Source organism: Electrophorus electricus, chromosome 24 (genome assembly GCF_041902795.1).
Source record: "Electrophorus electricus isolate QZ-2024a chromosome 24, ASM4190279v1, whole genome shotgun sequence".
In the NCBI taxonomy this organism is placed as follows: Eukaryota; Metazoa; Chordata; class Actinopteri; order Gymnotiformes; family Gymnotidae; genus Electrophorus; species Electrophorus electricus.
This window is the reverse complement of record NC_137520.1, coordinates 671,381-692,500: the sequence shown is the minus strand read 5'-3', so window position 1 is coordinate 692,500 and position 21,120 is coordinate 671,381. Positions and strand designations below refer to the sequence as shown.

Below are 21,120 nucleotides of genomic sequence, written 5' to 3'. Positions count from 1 at the left end.
TAAGGTTTCCTTTAAACTTTAGTTTTAATGAAATTACATGTTTTGTACAGTTTCTTTTATATTCCTTTAGATGTTTTGTCCCCAATGTTTAGTTAGGTTTAGTTTTAATTAACGATTTGAGTTGCTTTGGAAAATAGCAGGCTTCAAAACACTATGTGAAAGCCATTTGAGTTTCTGGTAAACTCACAGAAATTCCAAACCTATGGCCATATAATTTAATTGCTGTTTACAGATAAATATTTCTACAGCACACACCTTTGTCACACACACACACACACACACACACACACACACACACACACACACACACACACGTTTACTTCGAGCAGGTTTCATTTTGGAATCGCTGTGTTGGTAGTAAGCATAGCTGGTTGATTTGGGTTTTTTTTTTTTGAGTGGGCAGGGTTTCTCTGCACAGTCACTGCGTTTCCTATCTGCCAGTGGTTTGGTTCTGTGCTCTCTCCACGAATAAATCCACACTGTATCTCTCACTCCTCAGCTCTGCACCACCGCGTAAACCGCGCTGCTCTGAGCAAATTTAAAAAGACCTTCTGAGTCCCGCAGCGCAAGTCCAAACCTTTGATGTTCATGACTCCAGTACCTCCCTACGTTCAGTGGAGAGTCTGTTAAACGGCAGAGTGGATCACACAGCATGTAGGCTAACGCTTAAATTAGGCCTTTCCTAAAATACGTTCTTGCGTGTACTCTTAATGTACTTTACATTCTTTCCTTCCGTGGCAAGCGGAAGGTTCGGGAGACGTTCATGCGCCAGTCCTGCCGCATGTCTGGCGTCAGAGGCGGACGTGGATTGTGAATCGTAGCGCACAAGGCTTCAGGGTGAGCGCTAAGCGGAGCGTCAGGGACGAGAGCACCAGGAGCAGAGAGAGCAGGAGCAGCTCTGCTGGGGACATGCTGTTCTCCCCACTGTCGTGTGTACATAATGTAGTCATTGCTTGGAGCTGAACAGATTAGGCAGCAAAATTGGGGCTTTTTCCTCTATTTTTATTTAATTTTATTTTTTTTTGCATGTATCTTTTTCTAATGGTCAAAAATGAGTATCTATCAAATATCACACTGAGGATTTTGCGATTTGAAGCATCCCGCATGTTCGAGGTTGTTTTTTTTTGTTCCATAGACCTTTCTGGAGTGTATTATACTCACAATAATGAAGGAGAAAAACGTATATATAAAATAACTAACTCGAAAAAAGAACACAATCATTGCACAGTTATAAAGTTCAAATGACTTTTTTTGTAAACTGTCGACAGCACAAATATTTTGTATTGTTGTTTGTACCATTTTTGTATCAAAAAAGGAAAAATCCGCAACTGACAAAAAAAAAAAAAAAAAAAAAACCACCAGGAAAAATTCTTGTTTTAAACGTGTGTTTCTAGTGTCACTGCGACCTTGGTTTCCAGAAGCAGTCCTGTATGTATGCAGCCTTGCAGAGTAATGGTGTATATAGAATCTGCACTGGCACCTACGCCAGCTACCCTGTGTTATATAAATAAAGGTCCCTCCTTTTATCCCTCCTCCTGCTCCCTGTCTCCTCTCTCTGCCCACTGTGCACAAATGGTGTGGAATTCACCACTATAAAAGACCATGACAATAAACAAATGGACAGACAGACCAACAAACCAACCAGCAAAATGATCACTGTTCATAACAGTCTTAATAACACTGTTAATAACTCTATTCATAACACTGTTAATAACACTGTTAATAGCACTGTTCATAACACTTAACACTGTTCATAACACAACACAGTTAATAACACTGTTCATAACACTGTCAATGACACTATTCATAACACTGTTAATAACACTGTTCATAACACTCTTAACACTGTTCATAACACTCTTAATAAGACTGTCAACACTCTTGATAACACTATTCATAACACTGTTCATAACACTCAATAACACTTCATAACACTGTTAATAACACTGTTCATAACACTTAACACTGTTCATAACACTCTTAATAAGACTGTCAACACTCTTGATAACACTATTCATAACACTGTTCATAGCACTCTTAATAACACTTCATAACACTTCATAACACTTCATAACAATTTTAATAACACTGTTCATAACACTCAACACTTCATAACACTCTTAATAACACTGTTCATAACACTTAACACTGTTCATAAGACTGTTAATAACACTATTCATAACACTGTTAACACTGTTCATAACACAACACTATTCATAACTCTGTTAATAACACTGTTAATAACAGTATTCATAACACTGTTAATAACACTATTCATAACACTGTTAATAACACTGTTCATAACACTTAACACCATTAATAACACTGTTGATAACACTGTCAATAACACTATTCGTAACACTGTTCATAACACTGTTCATAACATTTAATAACACTGTTCATAACAGTTAATAACACTGTTCATAACACTCTTAATAATACTGTTAATAACACTATTCATAACACTTAACAACACTGTTAATAGCACTGTTCATAACACTTAATAACACTGTTAATAACACTGTTGATAACACTGTCAATAACACTATTCATAACACTGTTAATACCACTGTTCATAACACTGTTAATAACACTGTTCATAACACTCAACACTATTCATAACACTGTTAATAACACTATTCATAACACTTAATAACACTATTCATAACAATATGGTAATAACACTTAACAACACTGTTAATAACACTGTTCATAACACTGTTCATAACACTGCACATAACAATCTTAATAAGACTGTTCATAACACTTCATAACACTTAACAACTGTTAATAACACTGTTCATAACAAGGCTGATGCTCGTAAATGACTGAGTGAACCGGGCTGTTTTTTTTCCTTTGAACTGCTTTCCCATTAGAAAGTCAATATCATGATTGATCTGCATGTCAAAGTATTTACATACATTAGTGACTAGAAGATCTGTGAGTTTCTGGTGGAAACCCCAGGGAAGAAAGAGAGAGAGGGAGAGAGAGGGAGAAATGGAGGGAGAGAGGGAGAGAAAGGGGGGAAGAGAGGGAGAGTGAGAGGGTGATGGAGAGAGAGAGAGAGGGAGGGAGAGAAAGATGGAGAGCTGGCAGAACCCATCGTGCTTTCAACATCCATCTATAGCAGCTTTCCAGAGTGAATGGTTTGATCGATGAAGTATTTGAGCACAAAACCACATCCACAACAACAACAAAAGAGATTTAGTACAACTCATTTTCACTTTGATATCAAACAGAACTGTACTTGATTGGTTAAAGAATAATTCATATCAAGACTCGTCAGTCTGTCTCTTACCTGATGGAACCATCAGAACTAGAGACTAAAGTCATGGGAGAACAGATGCTGTTATAACAATAAATATGCCATTTGCTCTGGAAAAACGTGTCTGTCTAATGCTGAATATGTAAATGTATTCCTAATTCTGAGGCCAGAGCTAATCTGAACACAGCGTTTGCCAGTTAGGACCCAAAATAACCTCCATCTTCCATGTAATCCTGTAAGTACGCTATTCCCAAGAACAGAACTCTGAGTCTCTCATGGGAATTGTCAGGAAACCTGGATCAAGGAATGAACCAGGGATACCTGCATCCTGTCCACCACACTGGAGCAGCCGCTGTGGAGATGGACCTCAATGAGCTTTGGGTTGCTGTGTCTCTGTAACGCGTGGCAGCCCGAGTGCCGTAGGGCGAGGGGCAGGACGCACAGACTCCACCGACTGGGACGAACATTTATTCACATAAACGACACAACGGCACTCACACTTATCACAAACAAGGAACATGAAACGGTTAACGTTAAACAAACATAATACACAAGAATACATCTAACATTAACACGTCACACTCACACATTACGCCAACGATAACCAACACTCTACACTGACATGGGTTTATATACATTTAAACGAACGAGGTGCACGTGTGTGCAGGTGTGGCTACAGACAAAACAGCCCTCCCACTGCACGTGGCGGGCCGAACCACGTGAATCGGGGGAGGCAAGCGTTCCGTGACAGTCTCATTCGCAAGATATTTCATTAAAATCAGACCTTCTGTCCCTAAGGGCAAGCTATGTCTCGCTAAGTGGTGGACAGGGTGTGTAAAAGAGTTCAAGAGGTTTTACTGTCATCTCAGCTATATATAAGTACACAACAAAAACGAGACAATGTTCCTCCAGGAATTTAGTACAGTACACAGTACTGGGCATATGTAAAGCGAGTTGAGCATGAACATAGCAGTCACCGGTAGCAGCCAGAACAGTTCAGAGTACAGTGCTGGTTTAGTACAGTACTCTAGCAGCAAGCAGGATAATGTGCAAGACTGCAACAGGAGTGCATAGTTTATTTGTGTGAGGTTTGACTTCAGCACTAGTCCGATGCAAAACAATGTGTGAGTGTGTGTATAGATATGTATGTATGTATGTATGTACGTATGTATGTGTGTGTGTGTGTGTGTGTGTGTGTGTGTGTGTGTGTGTGTGTGTGTGTGTGTGTGTGTGTGTGTGACTGTGTATAAGCATGTATAAAAGTGCCCATTTCTGGAATCTGAATTGGGATTGGAGTTAGCCAGAGTTCAGGAGTCTGATGGATTCTGGGAAGAAGCTGTTGCACAGCTGGAGGTGCAGGACTGGATGCTGCGGTACCTTCTTCCAGATGGCAAAAGGGTGAACAGTTCATGTGAGGGGTGTGTGGGGTCTTTCACAATGGTGGTGGCTTTCCGGATGCAGCGTGTTATGTAGATGTTCGTGATGGAGGGAAGAGAGACCCCAATGATCTTCTCAGCTGTTCTCACTATTCTCTGGAGGGTCTTGCGGTCAAAGGCTGTGCAGTTCCCAAACCAGGTAATGATGCAGCTGCTCAGGATGCTCTCTACAGTACCTCTGTAGAAGGTAGTGAGGATGGGTGATGGGAGATGGGCTTCCCTCAGCTTCCGAAGGAAGTAAAGATGTTGCTGGACTCTCTTGGTGATGGTACTGGTGTTCAGGGTCCAGGTGAGGTTCTCCATTATGTGAACACCAAGGAACTTGATGTTCTTGACGATCTCCACTGAGGAGCCATTGATGGCAAGCAGGGAGTGATCTCGCCTTGCTCTCCTGAAGTCAACAACCATTTCTTTTGTCTTGTCAACATTCAGATACAGGTTGTTGACCTTACACCAGCTCACCAGTTCCTCTCTGTATGCTGACTCGTTGTCTTTGTTGATGAGACCCACCACAGTCGTGTCATCAGCGATCTTGATGATGTGGTTGGATCTGTGCATCGCTGCACAGTCATGAGTCAGCAGTGTGAACAGCAGAGGGCCGAGTACGCTGCCCTGGGGAGCACCAGTACTCAGTGTGGTGGTGTTGGAACTGCTGCTCCCAATCCGGACTGACTGAGGTCTACCAGTCAAGAAATCCAGGATCCAGTTGCAGAGGGAGGTGTTCAAGCCCAGTAAGCTCAACTTTCCAATCAGATGCTGAGGAACAATGGTGTTGAATGCTGAACTGAAGTCTATGAACAGCATTCTTATGTAGGTGCCCTTTTTATCCAGATGTGTGAGTGCCAGATGAAGTGTGGTAGAGATGGCATCATCTGTAGAGCAGTTGCAGCGGTACGCGAACTGCAGGGGGTCCAGAGAAGGGGGAAGCTGGGTCTTGATGTGTCTCATGACGAGTCTCTCGAAGCACTTCATGATGATGGATGTGAGTGCGATGGGACGGTAGTCGTTGAGACACGACACCGTGGGCTTCTTAGACACAGAGACGATGGTGGTGGTCTTGAAGCATGTTGGGACCACGGCGCAGCTCAGAGAGATATTGAAGATGTCTGTCAGGACATCTGCAAGCTGGTCAGCACATTCTCTGAGCACACGACCCGGGATGTTGTCTGGTCCAGCAGCTTTCCGTGGGTTAACTCCATGCAGAGTACGCCTCACATCAGCCGCCGTCAGGCACAGCACCTGGTCATTTTGCGGAGGGATGGACTTTTCTGCTGCAACGTTGTTCTGCGCTTCAAACCGTGCATAGAAGTCATTCAGTGCATCTGGCAGGGTGGCATCATTGTCACAGGAAGGTGATATTTTCCTGTAGTTAGTAATGGCCTGAATGCCCTCCCACATGTGCCGTGTGTCACCAGTGTCTTTGAAGCGTCCATGGATCCTCTGTGCGTGTGCACGCTTTGCTTCCCTGATCACACGTGACAGTTTGGCTCTTGTTTTTCTGAGAGCTTCTCTGTCACCTGTTCTGAAGGCTGAGTCACGGGTCCTCAGTAGCATGCGCACCTCAGCAGTCATCCATGGCTTCTGGTTGGGGCGTGTGGTGATGGTCTTGGAGACAGTAACATCATCAATGCACTTGCTGATGTAGCCAGTCACTGATGCTGTATACTCTTCCAGGTTAACAGTGCCACCGTCAGTAGCAGCCTCCTTGAACGTGATCCAAGTCGTGTGCTCAAAACAGTCCTGAAGAGCAGAGATGGCTCCTGCTGGCCAGGTTCTCACCTGCTTCAGAAGCGGTTTTGAGCGTCTGACGATCGGTCTATATGCAGGGATCAACATTACAGACATGTGATCAGAGTATCCGAGGTGGGGGCAGGGCTCAGCCCGGTACGCATCTGGTTCTGGTTCGCCGGAGTACTACCACACACCTGATCTGTCTCGTTCATCACTGCTCCCCTCCCTCACACTCGCATTGTGAAGTATTGCCAACCTCCCCTGCCTCACACTCACATTGTGAAGTATTGCCAACCTCCCCTCCCTCACACTCACATTGTGAAGTATTGCCAACCTCCCCTGCCTCACACTCATTGTGAAGTATTGCCAACCTCCCCTCCCTCACACTCACATTGTGAAGTATTGCCAACCTCCCCTCCCTCACACTCACATTGTGAAGTATTGCCAACCTCCCCTCCCTCACACTCACATTGTGAAGTATTGCCAACCTCCCCTGCCTCACACTCACATTGTGAAGTATTGCCAACCTCCCCTCCCTCACACTCACATTGTGAAGTATTGCCAACCTCCCCTCCCTCACACTCACATTGTGAAGTATTGCCAACCTGGTGTTGCGTACCAAACGGTTCAGTTACGGTTTTGTCGTCCTGGTTTTCGATGCCTGCATGAGTTTGGACCTCGTCTTCTGCCTGACCCCTGTACACCCGGGTCTCTGCCCCGTGTCATTGACCTTGGACCAACCTGACTACAAATACCTGCCTGATCCCACTGATTACGATTGGATCCACTTCCTTGTGTGTGTGTGAAATCATAACACTCAGCCTAAATGTGAATGACTTGCACTAAACTAAGTATATTTCTACCCTCACAAATACACTAAGTAAAAGAATAATTTGTAAATACTCCAAGTAAACAACTATGAAAATGCTCTACACATGGTTACGTTACATGACCAATAACCTTCAGTTACGTACGGAGGACTCAGTAACATTATGGGATGTTAGATTTGGTAGCTCCTCTTAAACTGAAACACGGCAACCGTGAAGTCAAACCTCAACAAGGCAAATAGAGCCAGTCAAGCCCTCAGGACAGAGAGCAAGACAGAAGACAGAAGAAGGACAACCCACAAGTGTCCTTTCACATCCTGAAAACACGCCAACAAGGATTTCAGGAGGTGGCTACAAAATCAATATCTTTTTAACGCCGTCGCTGCAAATAATCTTCACAGCCCAAAGCTGGTCCCCTGGCTGGGAGGTAGCACAGAGACCTCATGAAGATGAATGTGGTGGAGGGGGTTCTGTAACAGCCATCTTAAACGGAATCTTTTGGTTCTTCTTTGGTCGACCTTTGAAGTATGACGATGCCTCTGCTTTAAAGAGACTGAGCAACTGTGTTGTGGATAATATACAGTGGATGGTTCATAGTTTTTAAGCTTATTAAAAGCAAATCAGAGGTTATTTTATTGATTCAACCAGTGACGACCTCACCATGCATCCTGCATCAAACCAAAGGTAATGTCTGATCCGGTTTGATGGAGACCTCAGGACTGATAAGGATATCTGCACTGTAGTCAAAAGGAGCTTTTTACACCTCAGAAATATCTGCAAGATTAGACTGTGGTCAGGTCCTGCATGACCTGGAAAAGCTGAGTTGTGTGCTTGTCTCAGTCGGAACAAGTTGGCTTCTTGGGGTCTGACTCTGATTCTAGACTCAGGTTTTCTTCATTACTGATCACAGACTAACGGTCTGTTGTGAACTCCGCGACTGCGTGTTTGGATCGGCTCAACGCGGTAGAACCCCTTGTCTTCGTAGCCAAGGTTCCAGGACCTCCAGTCCAGGAATATAGAGGTCCATCACCCAATTCTTCTCTCATGTACTCATTGTCATTGGCAAAACTGGACTTAATTTTGTCCTGAAGCATGAAAGTGTCGAGTGTCAGGAAAACTCAGTGTGTGCAGATGCAGGACACAGCGCCACCAGACCGTTTCACCAGTGGTGGAGATTGTAGCTCTCCTTCTAACGGTTTTCCAAGCACATAAACAGAGAGTGCCTTAGCACTGTATGGTTCTCAAGACCCTGTCTGGGGCGGGAACGTGTCGCCTGGGTGCATCGTTTAGATCCAAAAGGCATTGCCCCTTCGCGCAGCGGGCCACCGGGATACTTCCCAAATTCCATAATTTTTTCCTGCAGCACCTGTTGGCGTGACGACAGAACACCTCCTCATGCACTGGTGATGTTCTTCTGTCCTTCCTCACGGCTGTCCCCCGAGTTCAGCACATGGCGGCTTCTCACAGGGAAGATAAGACGCCACAGCCTTAAAAATATCTACGGCCTGTTGTTACCATGGTGCGATTGGTGCACGTTAGGATTCAAGGTATCACTGCCAGCACACTGTATAGAAATGATGAGCACTGAGTCACCGGGCATTTCATCTGACCCAGTGGCAGCAGGATTGTTTCTAAGGCTCTTGTGCAGGCCAGCGGCTGTGTATGGCAAGCTGAGGCGAATGGGCCTATTACACGGGCCTGTTCATTTACACTGTACCATTCAATGTTTGCTTTGTGCTAGCCTACACAATAAAATACAGACCCACTGACCATCACTGATGTGATTTTAACATGGTGGAATGTTCACATCAGGTTCTGTGCATTTCTTCTGTTATAAAGGATTTTAAAACAGTGTATCTGTGTTAAGCAACTTTAAACAGAAGCGAGGATAGAAAAAAAAAAAAGTGCCAAAATGTAATCAAACAGGCATTTCACTATGTGTAATACGTCAAAACACACTTTTTCAAAATTTTGTCTGTGTGGATCTACAGTATGCCTGTCTTTATTCACCCAAACCAGCCCATCTTAGCCAATGCGCATATTTAAAATAACCTGTAGGGGGTGCTGTCGTTCTTAGGTCTGCTTCCCGGCATTTCCCGACAGCAAACAAAACAATGTGGATGGCAGAAATGTTCGGATGTCGTTATTCGTTGCAAGACAGGGAAGACACAAGCCCACTCGTACAGTCCGCCCCTGCTGGCAGAGCTTTGATCAGGGTGGTCTCTGACAGAGTTGAGAGAGTGGGATGCTTTTCCTTTTATCCAACACCTGTGGGGCGTGCAGACACTCCGCCATTCTCCCAGGCAGCTTTAATTAGACGCTCTCCAATACCACACGGACTTTTAAGCTCTCGCGATTAACAGTGACGACACCTCCACGCGGGGAAATCAGTGCTTTTCTGATGTCCGGGACATTTTGATCGTGCCAACTGTTCTTTCCCCTTTCAACAGTGGCAACCTTTGTCAGCAGGCTGCTGGGGTTTGGCTTCATGTTGTCATCAGCTAGTTAACATCTCAACAATAATGACACCATCTGGCTGCGCCTCGTTCTGTCCAGCTACAAAACCAAAGTTATGGCAACTCACTTTTACTCACTTTTATGATGAGACATTACACACTTTTTTGGTTTTCTTTTTTTTTCACTCAGATATGTGTAGGCGCAAAGCCAGAATGAGTTAGTTAGCTGCCTGAGAGCGTGGGTCAGGAGGCGTGGCCTACTCACAGCTGACCTGAGAGTGTGGGTCAGGAGGTGTGGCCTACTGCCAGCTGAGCTGAGAGTGTTGGTCAGGAGGCGTGGCCTACTGCCAGCTGAGCGTGTGGGTCAGGAAGGCCTACGGAGTAGCCTAATATTTTTGAGTGATAATTTTATATACAGATTTTGATTATCCAGTGTGTTATGATTTCATTTAACAAAAAGTTTGCATACTGTCTGTGATGTTCAGCGCCCCCTTGAGGGATGTGTGGCTCTCAAGTTGGGAACCAGGGATGTAGTGGAATATTTTAGATAACTCACTCCCACCATATGAAATTCCCTCTAGGAATCCCTGACAAACGCGTTCTGTCTCTCCTATCATTCATTACGCCGGTCATCAGGACAGTTCGCAGCAGGGAACAGATCGGACCGAATGCACCAATATGCCCCAGAAATTGTTTTGTTTGTCTGTTTGTTTGTTTGTTTGTTTGTTTGTTATTGTTTTTTCCCCTTTCCTCCCATCTGCTGTCTAAGGGAAGCAAGCTGCAGCTGTCAGCAAGCACGCAGACCCAGTGGGGTTTAGACGTGTGTTTTCGCAGGAGTGTGTTGGCACAGGAGACAGGGATCTCCTCCACACTACACGCCACAGACCCAGCTGCCTCGCCATTGATTTTATTGCACAGATTTGTCTGGAAGCACAATGGGCTGCATACAAAAACAAGCACTTGGCCTCTGTGTGAACCCGGTCACTGTGTCTCGGTCGGTAGAGTGCTACCAAGCTATGTGAGTGATTGTGTGTGTCTGAGCGAAATAAAGAATGAGAATGTATATGGGTTCAAACAGACAGAGAGCACCTCCGTGTTTTTGTGACCCCACTGTTACTGTGTATACAGAGCAAAAAAATGTAAGGTAATGACTGACAGGTTACGTAATGACTGACAGGTAATGTAATGACTGACAGGTAAGGTAATGATTGACAGCTAAGGTAATGACTGACAGGTTACGTAATGACTGACAGGTAATGTAATGACTGACAGGTAAGGTAATGACTGACAGGTTACGTAATGACTGACAGGTAAGGTAATGACTGACAGGTAGGGTAATGACTGACAGGTAAGGTAATGACTGACAGGTAAGTTAATAACTGACAGGTAAATTAATGTAATGACTGACAGGTAAGTTAATGATTGACAGGTTACATAATGACTGACAGGTAATGTAATGACTGACAGGTAAGGTAATGACTGACAGGTAAGTTAATGTAATGACTGACAGGGAAGGTAATGACTGACAGGTAATGTAATGACTGACAGGTAGGGTAATGACTGACAGGTAAGGTAATGAATGTAATGACTGACAGGTAAGGTAATGATTGACAGGTTACGTAATGACTGACAGGTAATGTAATGACTGACAGGTAAGGTAATGACTGACAGGGAAGGTAATGATTGACAGGTAAGGTAATGACTGACAGGTAAAGTAATGACTGACAGGTAAGGTAATGACTGACAGGTAGGGTAATGACTGACAGGAAAGGTAATGACTGACAGGTAAGGTAATGTAATGACTGACAGGGAAGGTAATGACTGACAGGTAAGGTAATGATTGACAGGTAAGTTAATGACTGACAGGGAAGTGAATGTAATGACTGACAGGTAAGGTAATGATTGACAGGTAAGGTAAGGCAATAACTGAAAGGTAAGGTAATGACTGACAGGTAAGGTAGGGTAATGACTGACAGGTAATGACTGACAGGTACGGTAATGATTGACAGGTAAGGTAATGACTAACAGGTAAGGTAGTGATTGACAGATAGGGTAAGTCTCAGTATGAGTCCATACGCGACCTTCCTGGTGTATAACTGAATCAGTATGAGCACTGGGATGGCAGACGAGTTTTGGGTTTGGACCAAGCCTCTCTCTCAAAGCCTGTCAGCTCAGAGCAATGGCACTGGACCAGGAGATGCAAAATGCCTCGAACTGGTGAATTTCTATCAGTGTTTTGTGTAATGGTAGAGATAATATACAGCACATATACAGTATGTTCACAGTATATGTTACATTTAATTAGTATGCAGTTTCTCACTAGAAATTATGGGTAGGAAAACGGGTTCCATGCTGAAACAGGAAACAGGAGCTTGTGCCTGTGGCATAGATGTTGGAGAAAAACTCCCACCAGTTCGGCAGGCAGTCAGAGATTTTATTTCATCCTCTCCAGAGAAAATCGAATTGTGCCTTTTTCCTCTCCATGGTTTTTTTCTGCTTGTAGTTGTGTTTTGGACATCTGTAATCTAATCTAGGAAGAGGTCAGAAGTGTTATGTCTGCACATTGATGAAGAAAGCAGATAAACACACTAACGTCATTCCTTCCTCCTAGCCTGCTGTGGACCGCGTCCTTACATGCTACACACATCACGGTTTATTTGGGAGTGTTTGAACAGATAACATGACTTCAGAGTGCTTCTTTCACTCCAGGTTCCTCAGCTAATGTTTGAATTGGTGTTGCTGAGCAAGCCTGTCTGTGTCCTATGGGAAAAAGTGCTGTGAGTATAAATGCTACAAGGCCAGCGGCATATTCTTCTGAGACCTAACTTCGAGCTAACTTCAAAATAAGAGCAAAATAACCACCCATGGGGTTGCCAGGTTGTGAGACAGCCCTCTTCAAAAATCCTTCAAAATCTCTGGTCTGAAACCAACCAAATGGTTCATTCCAGTATGTTAGGCACAGTTAGGCTAAACCCACCATGCTGAGTGCTATTATTTCTGTTTGCTACTTCAACACCTCACTTTTATTATGAATTATGGGGGAATAGGTTTGAGCATTAATAGGCAACCTGGAGAATGAGTACAGAGCACCAGAGCAAAAAGGAAGTGAAAGAGACCAATGAGGTGACACTGCAGTGGTCCATACTCCAGTGAGGTGACACTGCACTGGTCCAGCCTTCAGTAAGGTGACACTGCACTGGTCCAACCTCCAGTGAGGTGACACTGCACTGGTTCATACTCCACTGAGGTGACACTTCACTGGTCCAACCTCCAGTGAGGTGACATTGCACTGGTCCATACTCCAATGAGGTGACACTGCACTGGTCCAACCTCCAGTGAGGTGACACTTCACTGGTCCAACCTCCAGTGAGGTGACACTGCACTGGTCCATACTCCAGTGAGGTGACACTGCACTGGTCCATACTCCAGTGAGGTGACACCTCACTGGTCCAACCTCCAGTGAGGTGACACTGCACTGGTCCAGTCATCAGTGAGGTGACATGGCACTGGACCAAAGAGGTGACTGCACTGGTCCAACCTCCAGTGAGGTGACACTTCACTGGTCCAACCTCCAGTGAGGTGACGCTGCACTAGTCCAGTCTCCATTGAGGTGGCACAGCACTGGTCCAGCCTCCAGAGTTGACACCACAGTTGAGGCCAGTTACTGAAAGTAACCGATCCAGATTCTCGGGAAGCTAACTAGCTGTCGGAACACAAACATCGCAAGCACATTCGTTATCCTGCTTACTCTAACAGTTTTTTGATGTTGTTGAATTAAATGTCATCAGATGTCCAAAGCTTGGAGCAGATTCATTTTAATGCTCAGAGGTTTTCCTTGTTTCTTTTTTTACAATCATTCTGGCCAAAACAGAGGTTTCAGAATGAAAGGCCATACTGTTCGGGACAGAACACAGCTTCCCTGCAGCTGCATAAAGGAGAAAGGTTGGGATGAGTCCATTTTGGACTCTTTTATGAATTGAAATAAAAACTGTAATGTAAATGAAAAGGATATTAAGAACACATTCCACATATTTACCTCTTCTGTTTTGTTGTGTTTTACCTGCTGCTCCTGCCTTCTCTGTTTCTGTTTCCCGAGAATAAGACTTGACCCACACTGTTTAGGCCACATTATTTGTTAGAATATCTATAAAAATAAGAATCGAAAAATGTTGGCTGCATAAATATTCACTTCCTTCAGCCAACTAGTTGGTAGAGCCACCTTGTGCTGTAATAAGAGCTTTGGGTTGGGTGCGTTGGGTGCATTGGGTCTGTTAGGTGCATTGGGTGCGTTAGGTGCGTTGGGTCTGTTGGGTGTGTTGGGTGCGTTGGGAGCATTGCGTGCATTGGGTCTGTTGGGTATGTTTGGTGCGTTGGGAGCGTTGCGTGCATTGGGTCTGTTGGGTGTGTTCGGTGCGTTGGGAGCGTTGGGTCTGTTGGATGTGTTGACTTGGCCATTGTAGAACTTTGTTCTACAATGAACTCTGTTCAGTGTCTCCTGTGTTGCTTTGCTCTTGAACATGAGATCACTGTCCTGCTGAAAGGTGACGTCGATGCCAAGGCCTAATTCTTCAGCAGACTAATAGAAGCTGTCCTGCTGTACCTCCCTGTGTTTGTTTCATCCACACTACCACTCTCTGCTGGGCTGTCGTTCGTTGTGGAATGGCCAGAGTTTCACATCACATGTAACATTTTGAAGTTTGGCCAAATCCTCCATTTTTGTATCATCTGATTATATTCCAAATTCGATTTGGCTCCCTGGAGACGCACTTTGATGTGTTTGTTCGTCAGTAATGTCTTCGTCCACCCTCCCATCCGGCTGTATAAGGAGCTCTTCTTCTCACAGACTTCCCCCCAGTCTGAGCCACTGAACTCTGGAGCTCCATCGAGACGATGGTCATATCTAGGCAGTTACATGGGCGGGATGAGGAACCTTCCAACTCCTCTGTTGACCAACAGTCATCGCTGGCATTTCTGATCCATTCTGATATCCAGAACATTCAGCGAGTTGTCTATAACAATCTTTACATTTCATTAGAAGTCTTTTCAGTCATAAATTCCATGGCTTCAGATTCACTGTCTGATCAATAATTTATTGGTCGTTTATCCAGAAAAGACTCTTTCCATGATTTGTTGGTAAAGGTTAATTGTAAGCTAAACTATGACCAATTTAAATCAATATCTTTCATCTGTGTAAACCTGGAGCACAGGATAGCTATGCAAAATGCCCTTTTCAGTTATATTTTCTTACATAAAACCAATATCACTTCAAATTAATTCATTTTGAGGGTCCTTATTTTAAAATAAAAGATGTCACAGTGAAAAATATCAGTGTCACGTGTAATCCAGACAAATCTGACAACTTTTAAGGGGCTTGAATACACTGTAGTTCTTTATTTGCTCCTCATCCTCATGAGCTTGTGAGGAAGTTCCATTCTTCCATCTCAATCAGGCAGTATTCCAGAGAGAACACCTGTACCGGCGTCTTCGGGGAGGCCCATCTCCGTGACAACCAAAAGTGTGAACTGGAAGGCTCATTACTCCAAACACTATGGCCCCGAACGTAGCAATCATCGCTCCGGCTGTTCTCATCCAATCACGCTTTCCAGGCAGGCTGTTTCTTCCCTCGGTCGGACATGGTCCCTGCAACGGACATCCAAGGCCGTGGTCCGACGCCGTATTCCTACAGAAAGTCCGTCATGACCGACAGTAACACGGACCCCAGAATTTCAGCACTTCATTAGTGCAACACCTTCCCAACACTGACGTTCAGCATACGATGGCAGGTATTGTGCTCCACACTCATCACTCGAGGCAACCCTACACTTTAACAACCGCCTCGATGACCTGGCCAAAGACGTACGCAGGGAGGACGGGCGAAAAACTCCGCTCTCCGCTGCGTCTGTAATAAAAAAATGTCCGGGTAATTATGTTTGTCGTGATGCATGGAGCACGGGGAACGGAAGTAGCAGCACGTAACAGCTGTGGCGTGCAGATGCTATCGAACCTCTTGTCCGAGGCAGTAAAAGAGAAGCGGGTCGTTTTAACAGGTAACAGCTGTTCCTGGGTAATTTGTTCAATTAGCGCAAGAGACAGGCGGGTGTTGTTCCGTGGACCCGGCCCTGAAGTACCGAGCCTTTCTGTGCTCGGGAAGCAAGCGAACTCAGTGAGTCGTGTCTGTGACACGCTCCGTTTTTTTCTTTAGTCCTTCAGTCTCCAGATTGTTCTCGGCAGGACCGCCGACTGGTTGCGGATATCGGAAATGAGTAATGAATTTTCAAGATGTTTTTAATCATGTTCATTTGTGTAGCTATTCAAAGGAGTGATCCCTACAGAACCTGTCACTCGTGCATCAACGAGGGATAATACCTAACAAAAATTACATTTCAATCACACATATGTGGTTGGCTTTTAACCATGTAAAACGCTGAAAACTACATACAAGAACAGGCACTGCCATCAAGATATAAGACTGCATAAGCATTTTTATTTAACTTAAGCAGGTTACCACCCGTTGACCTCTCACTGAGAGCACGTGCACCCGCTGAACCATTTTCACTCATTCGTCCCACCTGCGCGTGGTTCCGCTCTTCCTCCCCTCCGTGTCCGGTACCGTTCGTATGCTCTCGTATGTTGTACGTGTTGCCAGCGTACCGTTCCGTTTTTTCTCATTTTACATGTATTCTGTTTGTTCTCAGTAACCTCGCGTCCGGCGTTTACGTCCCATTTTGCTAAAACAAGAATATCATAAGGGCTCGGATGACTGTTGAATAAAGCAAAGGCATCTTGTGAAACATTTTAAGAGCGCACGTTCCAAAAGTGGCGCGCACAAAACGGGCCGTGCGGACGGGCCCCCGCCGCCGCGAGCGCCGAGCGCCGCGAGCTCTCCGCTACCACGGCTGGCACGCGCATCTCAGGCGCGAGCGCCCCTCGTAAGGCTCCGAAACCTGCGCGAGGCTGCCAGACTGACGCGAGACCTCAGACGCGTTTCGCGTCGTCAGACACTTTCTGCATAAAACGCGTCACAACACGTCAGAAGTGCTGCAGTCAAGTTACCCGTTGCGACATCCTGGTAAGTAATAATGAACTTTATTTGCACATTGGAACTACGGCACAAAGAGATGTAAAATCACAACAACACATTTAACTGCGTTTCAGACAACCCAAAAATTCAGACTTAAGTCAAATAAGCTCTAACAGTGACTGTGTGTCTCCTGAGAAAAATTAGAAAGGACATTAATATTCATTAATGTTCACACTTCATGTGAGTGCGAGTGTCTGCCCTCAAACAGCAGGTTGTTGTAGCTCTAATTGTCTCCAACAGGTGCTGGAGATGGTGAAAGATCCTAAGAGATCTCAGAGGGGATCTGTGGATCAAAATGTCTCACCAGACTGCACTTCCTCTACCTTGGCGATGAATTCTGTGTCCACTGTGCAGGTTACTGGTGAAGTGAAGTTTTAATTTAAGTGCCACTCTCTCCTGCGTGCCTGCAGATGTAGGGACCAGCACAGAATTCCAGAATAAATCTCTTGCCTAATGGCTGAACCTCATGAAACTCAGTCCTTGTTATTCCAAGGTCATTACTGCTGATCCCCCCACCATGCTGCCTTTACCTGGGAGGTGTGTGTGAAGTCACCACCCTGGAATTACAAAAACCTGACCTGGATTTTACTGAAGTGATTCCCAGGTGGAATTCTGGGCCGTTAGCCAAGGGAGAGCTGAGTTAAAACTTTATAGTCTTACAGGTCATCTCTCACATTCAGTGAAGAGAAACACTCCTGACGGATATCTCATTCCTGACGGATAACTCACTCCTGACCACAAGAAGGACTTGGATGTGTCATCCCTGTTGAAGAAAAACGCCCAGTCAGACACCTCCCTGATCGTCCAATCAGCCACCTCTCTGAGCATTTGTTCAGCCTTTGATCAGACATCATTGGTATCTTGAACTCTAACTTACTCTACTGGCTAGGAAAAACTCTATATGAGTTTATAGATAACAGCACTTTTGAGAGTTTTGTGAGGCTAAGAGTGTCTGCTAAATGATGTAAATGTAATCCAAGAATCCAAGAAATCCAAGAATCCCCAGTTTTACCTCAAAAATGGACCCTTTTCAAATCAAAAATGTTTTAAAAGGAACACTTTCTTCACAGGACATTCGTCACACTGCGGTCAGAATGACATTTTGTCTCGGGCTAAATGTTAAAAACAGCATTGCAGGAACAACCGTAAGACCGCCTGCATGTCGCCGTGGTGATTGACGACTCGTACTTCTCCTACCGTGATCTTCCATTTCCTGTCCTCACCAAAGCACCTGCAGGCGTTTATCCGGGAAAATGTCAAGCTTTCGTCGTGCGAAACATCTCCAGCAGAGTTAATGCGCGCGCACGCACATGCACCCTGCAGTTTCTACAGTAGTGGGCAGGCAACCCATCACGTCACCCACAGTGACCCTGCCGGTGAGCTGGAGGACCCCCTTATGATTCGCATGCAATCGTCCCTTTGTAAGGCCTTTGCATAGACGTGCCACTGATGTTTTTAACGTGTGTGTGGATTTCTGGGCATTGTTGAGGAGGTGGTGCCTTTTCCCACCCACGGACTGACCGGAGCGTGCTTGTTCAGACGTGCGCCAGCTGTGTGAATCAGCAGCACCGTCTCACTCATCCCATCCCTGTCTCTAGTCTCACCTCTCTGGCATTTTCACAGCTTCTTCCTTGCTTACATTCTTCTGTCTGGATGTGCGCTCTCTCGTAACATGGCAAGCCTCGAGCCAACCGCCAATCAGACAGACCCAATCATTCCCAAGTGGCAGAGCGATCATTTTTCAGCCAATCAGCACAAGGTCTGCCTTGTCTTCCATACAGCATGTTATGCAGTAGCTTGGTGGTTGGCGTTGGCTCCTCCCAAAGTCCAAAAACATGGCAGTTAGGTCCATTGATTACTCAGGGTGTGTGTTTGTGATGGTTGGCACTCTGTCCTGGTGTGATTGGCACTTCTCACCTGATTCTGTGTTGATTGGATGTAAAAGCAGAAGAAACAATTATTAATTATTATTATTATTATTATTATTATTATTATTATTATAGCCAGATGCTCCTTTAAAAGGAGCAATGACTGTGGTGTAAATAAACAAGTCCCAGCACAAGAACACAACAAGGTTAAGGGGAAACATTTTACTGTATTTATGCCTTCAAAATTAATTCATAATGGTGATGTGTTATATGCACCTGGTAGTTCAGTGCTGTAGGGTGTGTGAAGCAGTGTAGTGGTTGTATTCAGAAGAGAGGTGGTACTGGCACAGAAGTGCTTGAGGTTTTGAGTGCCTGACAGCATCGTCCCAAGGTGCAGTTTCAGAAATAAGTGCTGCCCAGGGTGGGTTTGGCGTTCCGGTATCCTGGAGGCCTGACCGACTGCTCCAGACTGGTGAAACTCAACAAAGCGCAGAAGATTACATCTGATGACCTTCTCAACGCGCGGTAACTCACACTAGCTGGTTTTTGCAAGGTGCCCCACCAGCGCCGAGCCAGACCGTGACCGCAGTGACAGCGCTTACAGTGCTGGGTTTGTGGAACTGCAGGAGCAGGTTCATGTACGTCTGTGACCGGACCATGTAAGTGATGTCATCTCCACCACCCACACCGAGACCCGCTCCGCGGCGCTGCTTCCGGCTGGTTGGGAATTTATCGGTGCTTTTCCCAGACAGAATGACGAGGGTCGGCTCAGAAACCAAATCGGTGACCGTGCGGAAACGGCGAGCTAAACATTTCACATGCAGCTTTCGTGTGAAATCCTTGCGCTCTGCACTGGTTTTCTTGTCCTTCCGTTTTGCTGTGGGAGTAAACAGGAGACTATGACTACCTTCCGTTTCCATGGTTTTTATTCCTGCCCGTCTCCTGGTCCAAATCATCTTCAGAACTCTCTCCCATCCGCCAAGAGTCCGGCGCTCCCGCCACGGCTTTGTTCCCACCGGCGGATAAGCCCCTCCCATTTCTCCATCTTTTCTTCCCCGCGCTCTCCCGCGTTCCTTGCTTCGTTCCTCCGCGGTTTCCACCGCCTCCGGCTCGTTCCCGCTCATCGGCAGACCCGTCACGTACCTGGCCCCGGGGGGAGTGGGGCGGACTCCCATTAATCCAGCCCGAGAAGCCGCCAGCCTAATCCGCTCACGGCCGCTGCGAAGTCCTCGTCAGCTCAGATCACCCGCCTCATCCGGTTCTCCCCTCATCGGTAGCGCAGACAGCCCGACAGACACGAGTTTCAGCAAAGCCCAGTGGGGAAGCTCGAGGCCCAGCTCACGGCGCCGGTACCGCGACCCACCCACGCAGTCGGGTGGAACCAACACATTCTGCCTGGAAAAGGAGGTGGCTTGTCAAGTACAATCGTCAAAAGACTTAATAAAACATAAATGCCACCAACATTTCCACGTTCTACACTTAAGAAGCCAAATTTTGAGCTTTAAGAATAATCAAGTGATCATTCCACGGACCTACAATAAAATTGGTTAGAGACCTGCACGGGCAGGACCAGCGTTGAGTCGTTTATTTCTGAATGATCATACACGCACACCCCACCACACACCCCCCGGACGGGGCCGAGTCCCAGGATCCTGGCTCAATATTCTGTTAGCACACATTAACCCTAATCCTAAACCTAAATCTATCACACAGTGCCGTATGGCAGTGGTGGATTCTCGCACCAGACCACGTCACGTTGAGTGATCAGAGCTGCTGGTTTTCAGGGTCATAGCAATGATCCGGGCGGCCGACGGTGTCTGTCGGAAAAGCCTCTTTTTTCTGGGAGAGAATGGAAAGTTGGGGAATGCCAGGAGTTGAACTAGGAACCATTTCTAAAGCACACGTTCCCCAGTCTGACCGCAGAGCAAGGCGCTGCATTCCCAAACGAAAACAGAGGAAGTTGTGTTTATTCACCGTGTTGTGCTCATCAATAATAACAACAATAGTGACAGTATGACTTGAATCACTACACACCGACTTGAGGAAAAAAAGCAGGTCTCAAGCCCCTTCTGTACCAGCACCCAGACGGAGGAGTGCACCCACCTGTCCCCGTCCCAGACTAAGACCACCTCTTTAAGAAACACTTGAACGATCTGTAATCACCTCCAGGTTGAACTTGAATAATCACACATCCTTCAGGTGCGCTTCGAAAGCGCAGACCTCCCTCGAGTGTCTGCTAAATGCTGTCGACACATGAGCCATAAATCTGTAGTGCTGTAGTTGGTGGTGGTGTTTGGTTACGCCCGCCAGAGCCCTGTGCTGTCCAGTGGACTCGTCTTAACCCGGCGTGTTGGGAGGTGGCCGCTAATACAAGTTCTTTCCTGAGGCAACAGTGCCCTCTAGTGGCGGTATGTGGCTAAAGCCAGCACGCTAAACAAACGTACAGCGAGGCCATA

General features: G+C 45.8%; 1 protein-coding gene across 6 annotated transcripts in view; it reads left to right on the top strand.

Moving 5' to 3' along the window:
* Positions 1 to 1,532, top strand: part of LOC113589297 (cadherin-4-like) — a 302,611-nt gene extending 301,079 nt beyond the window's left edge. For all 6 annotated transcript variants that reach the window (XM_081706680.1, XM_035522244.2, XM_081706681.1 and 3 more), the window contains one exon: positions 1 to 1,532. This exon is cut by the window's left edge and continues 3,954 nt beyond it. The gene's annotated coding sequence lies outside the window, so the exon portion shown is untranslated.
* The last annotated feature ends 19,588 nt before the right edge of the window (positions 1,533 to 21,120 follow it).